The following is a 15,048-nucleotide window of genomic DNA, read 5'->3' as shown; positions in this document are numbered from 1 at the left end:
TTGGCAGATAAAAGGAGCATCTCTCATTGACTATTTCTTTCTACCATAGTATATATTTTCAACTTTGAATTTTACATTAATCATATTTTCCTTTTATTACATTCCTCCCTAGCCTCAGAGTAATTCATATTTATTTAAATCATAAAAATCTTGTGGTTAGTAAAATGTAAACAGCAAGTTATAATTGAAATTCCTTTTATTCCTTTTCTTGTTGATAAGTATACTGAATAGCAAATTCTAAAATTTGTGGTTTGTGAATAAGTGTATCAGCTTTTCTTAGGCACAAGTTACTGAATACTGACAAATCCTCGTTGGCTCAATACTGCCTCCAAAACATAACGGCATAAAATGCAACATCAGGGAGAAATAAAAGAGAAAGATGAAGAGAAATTTTACATATATATATATATATATATATATAAATATAAAGAGAGAGGTTACGTGCGTGTATGTGTGTGTGTGTGTGTGTATGTGTATGTGTGTGTGCAGCAATATTCTTTAAGGTTTCTAGAAGTCTGACCTCTAATTTGTGAATCAAAGAATTAGGTTGAATATCTGAGATAAATTTAAATGCTGCATGTCAATGCTACAAAACCCTTTAGTAAATGTATAACAAATCAACAGCTTCTAAATCTGCTGTTGAGAGAGGAAGTTCAAATTTGTTGAACCCTCGTTATTATAGGCTTGAAAGGCTTCTCGTGCCGAAGCAAGATCCGCATGATTATGCTGCCAAGCACGAGTTGAGTTGGGCTGAATGCTGTTCCCTGGAAGCCTAATTGACAATTTTGTTGCCCTTCTCTGACTATTTAAGAAGAGTTGTGAGGTCAGTGGCAATGATACTTCTCTGAGTCATAAATGCCATCCAGCAGGACATTTTTTTTAACCTGTTCTTTTAGAAGGCTGCAGTGTCAAATATTTAAAAATAAAATGTTTTACAGGAGAAGAGGAATCTGACAACACAGCTGACCCACATTTCAGAAGGAAAATGAGAAATATAAGGGTCAGATCCCAGCCAGTGGGAACACAATGAGCACTTACGCTGTAAATGAAGTGGTGAAATCGCCCACTGGAACAAGCAATTTTCATAACCAGTATACTTCAGTAAAATGAATTTTATCCTATCCTGTGACCTCCTCAAGTTCCCAAACCAAAAGTCTTCAGGGTACATCAGACTGGCAAAAAAAAAAAAAAAAAAAAAACAACGCACAGTCACCTCTGTAAGTGGCAAATTAAGTATCCAAATACCAATTCTCAAAAAATTAACCCAAATAATATACTGTCATTAGTACTTAGGGGAGTTTATTTGTTAAATGATCATTTATTTTCATAATTTTCTTTTTCCATAAGTTTGGACATCGTAACATCAAAATTTCTAAATGGAAGTATTGCAACTAGCACATTAAACAGAAACATCAGCATCAAGGTATGGAATCCAAATATCTAAGGATTAAGTAAATGTTAAGGTTATAAGCATAATAACCTATCAGTTGCTGGATATATTTCAGACATTTGTTTTTGTTTTCCAATGTATAAGAAAGTGTAATTCATTTTTTTCACTTAAGTGTTTGAATAATACTGAGACAATGAGAGCAGTTTTGATACTTCCTCATGAAGTGTAAAGAAATATCTATTTGAAAAGCCATTGTTTTCCATAGGTCTTGTAATTTTTTTCTTCAATTTTTGTGGGTATATAGTAGGATTTTCCATTTGACGAATGTCTTATTATTCAAAATATAGAGCTCGTAACATTTTTATTAATCTTTCACATTTTTCTAGTTCTAAAAATGAAGAAAATTGGTATATTTATATAAACAAAAATATAGTTTCCCTTAAGTTGTTTGCATATATCTTTAAGCAAATATATCCTGAAAAATATTTTGAAATTATATAGTTATGAATCACATAAGATCCCTTTGAAAGCCTGATGCAGATAATGAAGTTTGATTGTAATTTCAAGTCTGAATAAAAATAAAAACCATCTTAAATCTCCTAATTCATAAATTTAATTAAATAGGACTACAATAATGACATAAAATTGACTAGACCTAGCCCAAATTTTCTGGGTCACTGTGAAGAATGTAGCTTACTTAAAACATAACACTTTTAATAAATGACATGAGCTACGACTAGATCATTTAGAACAATATAGGATGAATATCATCACATTACAGAAGACATACTTTTTTCCAGTATAATACAGATTCACTGTTATGCCACAGCTTAATCTCAATGACATATTTTCCAGGATTATCTTTGTAAAGGCCTTATTTTGTACTTCAACAGTGGTGGATCAAATTCTTTAAATGATAATAAAACTGAGAGTCATAAAAGAGATGGTCAATAAGTTACAGTTTTTTCTTTCATCTCCCAATTCTGGTTTTTCATTCTGACAGCATTTCCCCAAGTACACTTCTGTGAGTACTAAAAGAAACTGTAGTTGATATGCGATCTTAATTTTTCAGAGGTAGTTTGTGGCTGTATTTTTGTTTCTCTTATAAGCACATGAATGCTACATGATTAACAACAGTAAATAATAAGTTTATTTTTAATTTCTTTTTTATAGTCTCATAAGAACTTCAACTTATTTCAGAGTTTATACCTATGGCACGTATTAGCTAAAACTAAAAAATATATAGTCTATACACATTATTTTATTGTTTAAATGGTCCTCATTCATGTTTCATTTCCATAATATTTCCCCAGCTTGTAAAGCTTATGTTACATTGAGCTCCTCTTTAAATTCACAATGCATAAAACTGCCAGGTGGCCTAATAACAGAGTGCATTAACAGATTGAACTATAAATCAGATGGTTGTGTTCACGTACTGTAAAAATACCACCAATTTCTTTCAGATTATAGTTTGTACACTGATTCCACAGAGTGATCACAAATGCATTGGGAAATTTAAAATGAAGAAAGAGATCATATATCCCAATCTAAAAAATAATATTTTCTTCATTTTCACTTTATCAGTATTTTTATCAACCTTGTATCATTGTTGTGAAATTAAATAAAATAATAAATATAATCCCCATGAAACACTGCCTAGCCAAAAACCATTACTATTATTACTACTAGTATTTAAACCTATTAAATCTATATTAAAATCTTTATTTTTGATTAATGATTTAATATTATGGTAAATATTCATCTCAACATTTATTGAAAACATACAGTGAGTCGTGACTGTTTGTTATATAAAGTAGTAAAAATGGGGAGTATTTATAGAAATTGCATATCTCCAGGATGCTTAAATAATTTGAAAAATGAGATAATAATTTATATTTTTTTCCAAGAGAGTGGGATTTTTGTAAAGCATTTAAGTTTAAGCACAAATGTATATAGCAACCTGGACTTTTTATACCTGGAAAAAGGAACAAAAACCAACTATAGCACAATGCAGTGCATGAGTAAGGAAACTGCAAACCGAGAAGTCAACTTACTTATTGATGGTTGTGCAGCTCAGTGGCAATGGAAATAGAGCAAGAGCCTTGTCAGCACATGAATAATGACTCCCCTTTGCATAGTGCATAAGAGTTTACAGAGTGTATGTATAGACTTCATCTACCTTATAGCAATAAGTGGGGAGAGTTACACGGAGGCCCAGTTTTTCTACTTTTAGGTACAAAGCTCTATGTGCTGTCTCACTCCCCCAATCTAGTGCTGTTTCTATTATTTTATGGCATTTCCATGTCCCATGAGTGTTTTCATGTTAACAGAATATATTTTATGAACCAACAGAAGCAAACAGAATTAATTTCATCTTGCAAGTTGAAATACATGTAGCACAATTAGAAACATATAAACTACATGTAGATGGGTAAAGTCAATAATATTACAGCCCTATGTGCGAAAGTCATAAACTAAAAATTCAAAAGCAGAATGAAGACTGATTAAGAAATCTTTCATGATTTGTTGGCTTTTTAAAAAAGTATTGATTTATCAGCAAAATAAATCCAAGGAGGCTGGGCGTAGTGGCTCACACCTGTAATCCCAACACTTTGGGAGGCTGAGGCAGACGGATCATGAGGTCAAGAGATTGAGACCATCCTGGCCAACATGGTGAAACCCTGTCTCTACTAAAAATACAAAAATTAGCTGGGCGTGGTGGTGCATGCCTGTAATCCCAGCTACTCAGGAGGCTGAGGCAGGAGAATTGCTTGAACCCTGGAGGTGGAGTCTGCAGTTAGATGAGATCATGCTACTGCACTCCAGCCTGGTGACAAAGTAAGACTCCATCTTAAAAAGAAAAAAAAAAAAAATCCAAGGAACAGCTTCATGTGAAGGAATGGTAGGTCAACACAAAAAAGTATACAAGCTGCAATGATAGTGGTTAAATCGTTAGAGAAATCATGCTAAGTTAGCATTTTAGCAGTGAGCGGAGTCTAACATAAGACTTTTAAAGTATTCATATACCTATGATGCTGAAGAGCCAGCACACATGTAGAATTTTGGTGAAGCAACAAACTGTTGCTCAGGTTACATATCTTCCCCATGTTTGTGGGGCACCTACTATGGATGCAGTCTGATATCAGCAGCAGGAAGAAGAAGGAGCCAGAGGGTCTCCCACCAGCAATTAAACGCTGTCACTCAAAAATGACTCAAGTCACCTCTACCTATAACATAATGGCTGGAAGTAACAAGTCATACTCAACCACAAAGGGAATGGGGAATTATAATTCCCCCATAAGCCTGAAAAGGAGGAAACCATGGGCAAGCATTAGAAGACTCAACTATGGACATGATTAAAATGTAGTTTACCTCTTCTAATAATACTGCCTGTTGACTCTTTTAGACAGTTTTCAGGGCTGATCATTACCAAATATTGAATATATTACTGTCTGCAGAGCATTATGGTTCACACTCTGAGGGAAGGGAAGATGGAAAAAAGATTCTCACTCTAGCATTCATACTCTATAGCAGGGCTTCTCAACCTTGACATTATTGACATTTGAGGCTGGATAAGTCTTGTTTGTGGGATCTGTTCTAAGCATTGAAGGATATTTTATAGCATCCCCGTTTCTATTCACTAGATGCCAGCAGCAGTCCTGATCCTCCCTGCAAATTTTGACAATCAACATTTTCTTCAGACATTGCTAATGTCTGAAGGGCAAAGTTGTTTTGCATGCTTTATAGAGAGGTGAATTCAAAGTGCTCCAGGGAAAAACATTAGATGTTCAAAAAATCGCACTCTGGTAGTTTGGAAGGGAAGGGATTAATTTTTATTGGGAGAACCCGAGGAAGCCTTTTGGAGAGGGTGAATTTGGCTGAAGACATAAGAAAGAATGTTTTCTGACATGGTGAAAGGAAGTAGGCCTAGATGGTAAAAAGAGTTGGAGCAAAATCTCAGAAGTGCAATAAAGCAGGATGAGTTCAGAGTGCAATCAGAGATGTAATGGAGAGAGTTAGTCTGAAATTACCTTTGGTTATAGATAAGTCAAGAAATGAAAAATGTACACAAAGATAATACATCCGGGTGATAATATCCGGCTTTTTCTTGCATTTCTTAAGAACTAACTTAAATTTTAATTTCTATTTATGGATAGAGTACGGAGCAATTGGAGATGGTTCAAAGAAGATACCCACACAACAATTAAAAAGCTAGAAAATAAAATCTGCAAGTTTATGTTTTGAGGAAGGGTGGTATCTTAATAAACAAATGGTGTGGAAAATTTTGGGATATGCCTTCCATTGATGTGTCTCCCCCATACCTCTCTGTGTGGCAGAGACAATGGAACTCACCAAACTTTCCATCTATCCCCCTATGTGTTACCCCTCTGCAGCTTGGAGGGGCATGTGTTCTGAACAATAGGATATGGGGAAGTGATGGACCAAAGCATAAGGAGCCAGTCTGTGACCCCACAGCTAGATCTTCCCTTGCTGAAGCAACCTAGAAAACCAAATGCTCCAGAGAGTGTAGTGAATGATAAGGTTGCCTCAGTTATCCTGGATCTCTGAGTAATCATGTGGAGCAGAGTCTCCAGTCAGCTCACATTGTACATTTATTCTCCTTTGAATGGTAAATCTATTTTTGGTGTATGTAGCCTTTGACACTTGATACATTGTCTTTTTAACACAGCATTAATTAGCTCCTTTTGACTAATATGAAGTATAGAGTTCTGTCCAGCACTGAGATGAAAATAAGTACAAATAGAAGTAAGATAACATATAAAGTGAGATAGCTAATAAAATCACTGATTATATAAAAATCACAAGAATGAAACATGTCTTTATATAAATTCAGTTTTTAAAAGTATGATCTTGGGCAAGAGTTAAGTATTAGAAAAGATAATCCTTGAGATCCTCTTTTGCACTAAGATTGTGAGAATGGCTCTAATTTTCCTTTCTAAGTTTTTTTTTTTCTTTCTGTAACTCACCCATATGAACTACCTTCTCCAACTAAATAACTTTTCAGAGCTCCCCTACCTCCAAATCTATTCACACCTTCTTTCACTCTAAAAATCTCTACTTTTTATCTCTACTTATCCAATTTCTATCTACCTCTCAAGACTTAGTTAACCCCAACCACTCTCACATGAGATCTTTTAGACCCTGACTTGATGTTATTCTTCTGAATTTATTAGTCTTAGAATAATCATTTAGTGTTTATAAAAATCTTTTATTTCTGGCTTAGTCTATATTTATTTTCATTTCCATGTCATCTCAAGAAACGCATTAAAAAATTCCTGAGGCCGGGTGCGGTGGCTCATGCCTGTAATCCCAGCACTCTGGGAGGCCGAGGTGGGCAGATCACAAGGTCAAGAGATCGAGACGATCCTGGCTAACACGGTGAAACTCCGTCTCTACTAACAATATAAAAAATTAGCCAAGCATGGTGGCAGGCACCTGTAGTCCCAGCTGCTCCGGAGGCTGAGGCAGGAGAATGGCGTGAACCTGGGAGGCAGAGCTTGCAGTGAGCCGAGATCGCGCCACTGCACTCCAGCCTGGGCGACAGAGCGACACTCCGTCTCAAAAAAAAAAAAATTCCTGAGAGCTGAATGTCCATTTTCTTGCATTCCTACTGCTCACAACAGTGGACAACATGTTTTGTAGATAGTAAATACTTAATAAAGATGTGACGATTGTTACTGCTTATGGGTTTAACCTTTAGCTATCCAATTTACATTCTACTATTTGAATTAAGTATATTCATGTTCATTTGTAATCTACATAGCTTAACATCATATCTAACATTATATCTAACATCAAAGGGCAGGTCAGAAAGATCTTCAATAGAAAACTTTCCATGTCACCACTTAGATGCAGAGAGACTTGAAATACATGTAATGTGGACAATGTATCTATAGGATATTTGTTTTCTCTTTATGTCAGAACTGACCCTCTTCAAAGAAATTTATTCTTTATTTTTATTTTTAATATGTGTGCGACCACCCTTATATTCTTTGTAGTCACTGTTAGAATCTATTAAGAAAAACATTAACAAGAAAAAGACACACAAAGGGCAGATAAAAGATTCATAGAGAAGCTGAAACATCCAGTCCTAAGCAAAAGCTAGAGTAGACAAGAAAGGACCCCAGAGGAAGAACAATGTAGTTACTGTGTGATCAATATATCTTGTGATGTATCACAGAATAATTAAAGCTCTGTGCCAACCAACAAAACAATTATACCAGGCCAAACCACTATTCTCCCTGCTTTCAAACAAAGGAGTTTTCAGAAGCTAAAAGATATTTGCCCACCCACCCCTGGCAGCCTAGGTAACAGGGAGAGAAAAGTTAGAACATGTTAAAAGAAGAAATCTATTCACAATGTGTTTGCCCTAACTCTCCAAGTGTCTGCAAGGTTTAGCTGGTTAATTTTTACCACTCAGTCTTTATTTGTACTGACTTTAGTGACACATATGTGAGTACATTCCTACCGGAAAGTCTAGGTCTCACTAAACACAGCAGTATAGGCATATTCATCCTTCAGTAGCTTTTTGTCTGAAAATGCAAATCAGTGAACGGAAACATTTTTCATGAATGTTTTTATTAGTTTTTTTCAAGTTCAGTTAATGTTAATCTTGAGGCAATACATTTTTAGATTTTTTATTGGTGTCAGAAATTGTTACGTATCTGAGTCTGTCTAACTGTGGGCATCTGAGTCTGTATTCTATTTCTTGTATTCACCAAAAGGATAAAAAGATAGCAGCATATAGAGTACTATGAAAGTGATATACCACTCTAACTTAATAGTTTTAACAAGTCAGGTGTTCACAAATGCCACTGTATAGATGATCTAGAAATAAATTATCTTCCAATAAAATAGATTTTTAAAAATATAGTAATAGTTCAAATTTTTTCATATGAATTACCCTTTATCTGAATCTACTTCTGAGGGTAAGTAGAATATGAGAGAAAGAATCACTGGAGAAAAATTTATTATTTCAAACTTTCAAAATCTCATAGAAACTGTATTTTCAAGCATGAAATTAAATGTGAGGTTCTTAGTGCATTGAAAGTCCAGATTTTATGTTTATTTTCTGGGAAATAAGGTCAAATCCACCATTAAAACTATGTCAAAGTATGATATAGTGGCAAGCTCTTTGAATTTAAAAAGTAGAACAAGAGAATTCTTGTCCTGTATGTGCTACCTCATGGCTATGGATAATTTCTTTGAATGTAGTTTCTCAGCTTTCTTATCTTTGTGGCTTTTCTCGAAAACATAAAGGTTAAATAAAATTTGAAACAAAACAAACATAAGAGACCAGTCTTCATTATCGGATTTCAAATAATAGTGGCATAAAAACAGTACTGCTCCCATTGCCTCTTGGTAATAACCCCAAAACAGTAAGTATGATGAGAAACAGAAAGGAAAAAGTTAAAAACCCTCAATATTTAACACAAGTAGCCCTTTGTAACCTGAGTCACCGTGTATATGGAATGGCTGCCCAGTAAAGAAAGGGTCAAACAGAAGTGCAGCCACATGCTAAGAAATGATGCCCAGGCTGCAGATCTTGGACAAATACAACAGTCACAGTTCTTCAAAACAGTAGCCTGCTCTGAGAGAGAAAAATGGCATTATGTTATTTGGAAAAATAGGAAATGGGTCTTAAGCTGGTCCTACTTGCTTCCCAAGACTCAGTCTGGTATTAAGGATAAACAAAGGGGTGGATCTAATAGAAGAACCACACAGACTTGTCCTTTGTTGGCAGGAAGCTGTCTGAGACAGGCCAGAGTCAAGAAGAGGCTTGACATTGTAGTTAACAGTATAGCTATTGAACTTGATTGGTTAGGAGAAGAAAAAGCAAAAGGAACTTGTTCACGTGCACAATCCTATGTCATTAGGAGAAGTGCTAAAGTATTTGGAGCATGGCCCTGACTACCCTCAATCTCCAACACAAACTTCAATTGACATCACGGGTTGAGAAAAAACTCATCTCACTCAAAGCTGAATGATGTTGTGAGAAAATAATACAAAATCTAATCAGTCATGAGGACGAAAAGATGAAGATGAATAGGGAAAAAAGGCAGTTAAAGAACCCCCTTCAGAAATACTTTCCATGGAACATAGAGAAATTATGATTAAATTATATGACACGCAGCCAACAAGAATATGAAAAATGCTCAACATCACTAATCAGAGAAATGCAAATCAAAATCACAGTGAGATGCCATCTTATGCCAGTCAAAATGGCTGTTGTTAAAAAGCCAAAAAATAACAGATTAAGGTGAGGTTGCAAAGAAAAGGGATCACTTATCACTGTTGGTGAGAATATAAATTAGTTCTGCCATTGTGGAAGGCAGTTGGGAGATTTCTCAAAAAACTTAGAACTACCATTCAACCCAGCAGTCCCACTACTGGGTATATACCCAAAGAAGTATAAGTTGTCCTACCATCACAGCACTAATCATGATAGCAAAGACATGGGATCAAACTAAAGGCCCATCAATGGTGGACTGAATAAGGAAAATGTGATATACATATACACCATGGAATACACACATCCATAAAAAAGAATGAAATTATGTCTTTTGCAGCAACGCAGGTGGAGCTCGAGGCTCTTTCCTTTTTTTTTCTTTTTTTTTGGTTTGAGACGGAGTTTCGCTCTGTCGCCCAGGCTGGAGTGCAGTGGCGCGATCTCAGCTCACTGCAAGCTCAGCCTCCTGGGTTCACGCCATTCTCCTGCCTCAGCCTCCCGAGTAGCTGGGACTACAGGCGCCCGACACCACGCCCGGCTAATTTTTTTTTTTTTTTTTTTTTTTTTTTTTTTTTTTTTTGTATTTTTAGTAGAGACGGGGTTTCACCGTGTTAGCCAGGATGGTCTCGATCTCCTGACCTCGTCATCCGCCCGCCTCGGACTCCCAAAGTGCTGGGATTACAGACGTGAGCCACCGCGCCCGGCCGGCTCTTTCCTTTATAAATTACCCAGTTTGGGGAAGTTCTTTATAGAAGTGAGAAAAAGGACTAATACAGGGCCATTGAGGATTTTTCTAGAAAACCAAATTCTCTTCACAATGTTTTGAAAGGAAAAAATATGTGATTCCTTGCCAATGCATCTTTGTGACAGGACACGCACATGAGTTGAGAGTTCTCTCTATACCTGTATGTGTTTTTGGTTCAGTAGTCAAGTTTTTTAAGCTCAACACCAGAGACCAAGGTTTTAGGTCTGGTACTGCCATTGACTTTAAACAAGTTGCATTATTTTTCAGAATCTTGATTATCCTATTCCTAAAATGGGGATGCTAATTGAACTATCAATTTCTTAGGATTAAGAAATTTGTCAAATGTAAAAGTGTTTCAAATTCTTCATACTTATATTAAGATTTTTTTTTTTTTATTCTGAGAGGGCATTTTACAATTATTTGAAATTTTCTGAATTGTTTTATCTGAGGAATTAAAAAAAATTCTCCTGTCAAAGCTTGGTTAATTTCATTCAATTCTTGCTTTTGTTTTACCATAGGTTGGTGGGGCTGTAATACAGGAAAGTTCCAAATTGTAAGCAGGACATGCAAAGGGCCGTGCTTTGCTGCATTTGTGCAAATGAGAAGTAGTTTTCACAGTCTGAGCACAACTTTCTCTTTTTTAAAGCAAATGTGATCAAATGTAGTATTAACAGTATGAAGTTAATGAGGGTTTTGGAATATTGAGGTAATGCTGAACAGCTAGAGAAAACACAGAATCTATGAAACTTCAGATGAGGTTAACAAATCAGGAACTGAAAAGTCACCTTGATAAACATTATGTTTATGGCTGCAGGATGTTGATTTATGGTAATCACTATTCTAATCAGTCTATGCTCTTAAACAGAATTGCAAAAAAAAAAAAAAAAGGAAAAAACTACACTGCAGTTTCCCTGAGATGACTTTAATTTCAAAATTATACCTATTTTCTACTATTTCACGAAATGTGGATTTCATTGAGAAATGTTTTAAGTGTAATTTAAAATATTAGAAAAAATGGAAGACAGGCAAAGCCCTTTAAATACAAAAGTAGAAAGAAATATATTCAAATTAAATAGCAGAGAAGAAACAAATCTGACTTTGGGCTGAGTTTATATTTCAATTTGAAGCCATGAACCACAAAAAATAGCAATGTTTCGTATGATGGCCTTTTGATCTGTGTTTTTTCTCTTTTGGTTACTTTTCACCAAATGTAGTTTTGATGTTTAGCCCTCAGTATGGGTATTTATTCAGCTTCATTTAATTTCTTATTATGTCCAGCTTTTTTGTCAATAGTGCATTTGGAGAGCAGATTTTTCAGGATTGTGTGCAATAGCCTCCCTATTGCTGATGTCTGGGCAGAAATCGGGATATTTGTGTTAGATTGTCCCTATTGATCCATGTTTGTTTCTTTTCTGAACTAAGCATCAGAGACATCTATGCTTTTATTTATTAACTCTCTCTGCTCAGTCATGATGGCATGGGGTGGTAAGTCAAATGACAGAATTGATCTTGAGCTCCTAAAATCTGATACCCAATAATACGCCTTCTAACATCAGGTGAGGTACAACTAGAAGATGATTTTAAAATCTCTGTTGTAATGGAGCTAAACTCCCAAGAGTTCTAGATATACTTTTGTAACCTTCAGTAGTTTCTGTGTTTTTGACCTTACTGAACAGCTGTTAAATGAATTATTCCTTCATGCTTGGCAGTTTTGTTTTGTGACTATCTTAAAATTCCCCGTAAACAGAGATATAGTGATCTGCATGAGCCCATTTCAGGAGAGTGAAGTCTGACTTTTTATTGCAGACATAGTATTTTATTGTATTGTCCTAGCTTCTGTTATCATCCACCTTTCTAAAAAGATTGTAAATGGAATGCTATGCTGCTGTCTGTCATAAACTTATAACTTCCTATACTTCCAAAAATATGCAGGTGTCTATGCCTAGATTTTGCTCCTGTAATGGAATAATGTTTATTTCAACTCAAGTATTAGGCTATATATTTATCATCCTCAGTTTTGAGGACCAAAGACCTGGATGGCTCTGTACAATAGGACCTTATCAGATTGTAGAGAGATAAGTGGAATAGAGATGAACCGAGGAATACAGGAATAGAAATATTTTTTAAAGTATTATATATGAGAAAGAGTTCTAAACTGGTAACATGATAGAAGCTTCTGGAACTCTGGTTGTAGCTATTACCAGTAATGATCAGGATGTGCTACTATTTCAAGAAAGTGTAAGATGTAAGAATAAAATCTTGGCCAATAATTTATTTGCCCTCGGTGTCCCCTCAAATGGAAGACCTTTTAAAAACCCAGAAAACTACTGAATTTAAATTCTTAGAAGTCATTTATTTTACCCCAGTGTTCATGCAGACAGTATGTGACACCTCACTGCTAGATAATGTCTAGTCTTCTGGGCCTCCGAAGAAGAGGTTTCTGCAGTCAAATACCCGGTGTCAACACACAACAACCCTCCCTGCCAGGGTTGCTTTTTTTGTACCCAGACCTCATGGCTCAAACTTACCTGAATTTGGATACCATTGCTCTACACATAAAACATCCCATATACTTGAAGATTGTTAAATTATCTCTGACTTCTCATTTAGAAGAGAAATAATTCTTGTTCTTTTAGCTTTCCCTCAAAGGTATTAGCCTTCAAATCTTTTATCACTTTCATTGCTCTCCTTTGGAACCTATCCAAGTATTTCACAGGCCTCTAAAGTTTTGGAAGTTAGGACTAGAAGCTATGTTCTGACAAGTGAGAGGATGACCTCAAGTTTAGCATAATATACATTTTACACATTCCTGGAACATTGCATTTGCCCTTGTAAACTACAAGTGATGCAAAGCAAATCATCTGTTATTCCACATGACCCTTCGTTCATCCCTAATTTTCCCAAAATGTAGCAGACAGGCATTTCCTGTCTCAGAGCTGTGTGTCATATTTAATCTTCCCTCCAAAAATGTGGGAGTAGACAGCAAAACATCCACAATCACCTAGAGAGGAGCAGCTGTAGTCTATTCATAGATACATGGCAAAGACAGTCAAATGTGAAACAAACATAAAACAAGCCAGGTAAAGCCTGCTTGTTGTATGACTTGAAAGAAGGATGAAACAAAAGCATGACAGATCAAAGTGGTTTTAATTATTGCTATTATAGTAATAATGTCAGCATTATTTTCAAGGGTCTGATGCAATGATCCATTGCATGCTGTGAGATGGTGTCGTAAGTGTCCAACATGGAGTGCTGTGGTGAGTTCTGAACGGGGAAAGCTGACAGACTCCATTCTGTCTGCCAAAAGTAAATTTGTTGAAAGTGTGACTTGGGAAGTATAGGTTAGATCTAAATAAAAGTTAACTTATTTGTGCTAAAAGACAAGGGTGCTTCACAACATTTTTGTTCATTTGGTTCAGTGATTCTTGACTATTTTAATCTGCATTTTCTACATTGCTGAAGAGGCAAGTTCTTCTCCACTTCTCCAGGCATCTCTCAGCACCCCTACACACGTCCATTATTGCCAGCCATACTGAATCCCTTTGATTCCTTGGATGCAATATGCGTACTTCCCTCTGTTCCATCTGGAATGCCAGTCCCTCTGTTTGGGCCATTCTTCCCCTTTCTTCCTCATTTAGCTTCCATTTGCATTTCAGTATTAGGTTAGTGTCAGTTCTCAAATACCTTCTCTGAACCTCCTACCTTTGTCCTAGGACCCCTGTTTTGTGCTCCAATATCACCTATACCTTCATCCAAAAACGTACCTTGATTTATTATAGTAGCTTGTGGACATATTCCTCAATAGATTGTAAGAGACTTGTGAAGGCAAGATCACCTTTTTCATTTTGTTTTTGCAGTATGTCCACGACTTAACATAGTGCTTGGTACAAAGGAAAGTTCAATAACTTTGTGAAATAAATAACTACTGGCACCAGAATTCTCTCATTAAACTATGAATATAATTGGGTTACTCTATGATCTTAAAAACTTTGATTATTCTTCATTGACTACAGGATGAACCACAACACTTTTACAAAGCATTATTTTGTCCTTCATGATATAGCCACAACCTAACTTTTAAGATTTTCTCTGTAAGTTTTGTGCCCCAGTGTTCTCTCTATACTACAATATGCCATTCAGTTACATCAGACAACTTGATTCTTACCTTATATATCAACACATATTCTACTCAGCCTCACATACTTTAGATCTAACATTTTACTCCAGCCTTTATTGAAACAACCATATGTGCTAAGATGTACTCTGATATCTCACCTCCACTGCACAGTATGTTTCTTATCTCCCATCCAGGGCTTCTCTGCCAACAGCACTTGTCATACTGGCAGGAATCTGCTCAGCCATTCTACACCTGCTGGAACCTTCAAGCACAAATGAGTTAACATATCTGGGGAAACCTTTGACCCCCTGGAAGCAGAGCCAGCAAATAGACTCCTGTTCCATGTCCTGAGCAGATCACTCTAAAACACAGTTGACATGCTCCTCTGAGGGTTTCCCAGGAGCTTAAGTCCCAGTTTCACAGTGGCAACTTGCTCAGGAAGATATCTTTGTTTCATTTTTAAATTTATATAAACGTATGGGGTACAAACCCAATTTTGTTACATGCATAGATTTCACAGTGGTCAAGTCGAGGCTTTTACGGTA

The sequence above is a fragment of the Pan troglodytes genome, chromosome 14 (assembly GCF_028858775.2).
Source record: "Pan troglodytes isolate AG18354 chromosome 14, NHGRI_mPanTro3-v2.0_pri, whole genome shotgun sequence".
NCBI classification, from domain to species: domain Eukaryota; kingdom Metazoa; phylum Chordata; class Mammalia; order Primates; family Hominidae; genus Pan; species Pan troglodytes.
Note: the sequence above shows the minus strand (reverse complement) of the source record.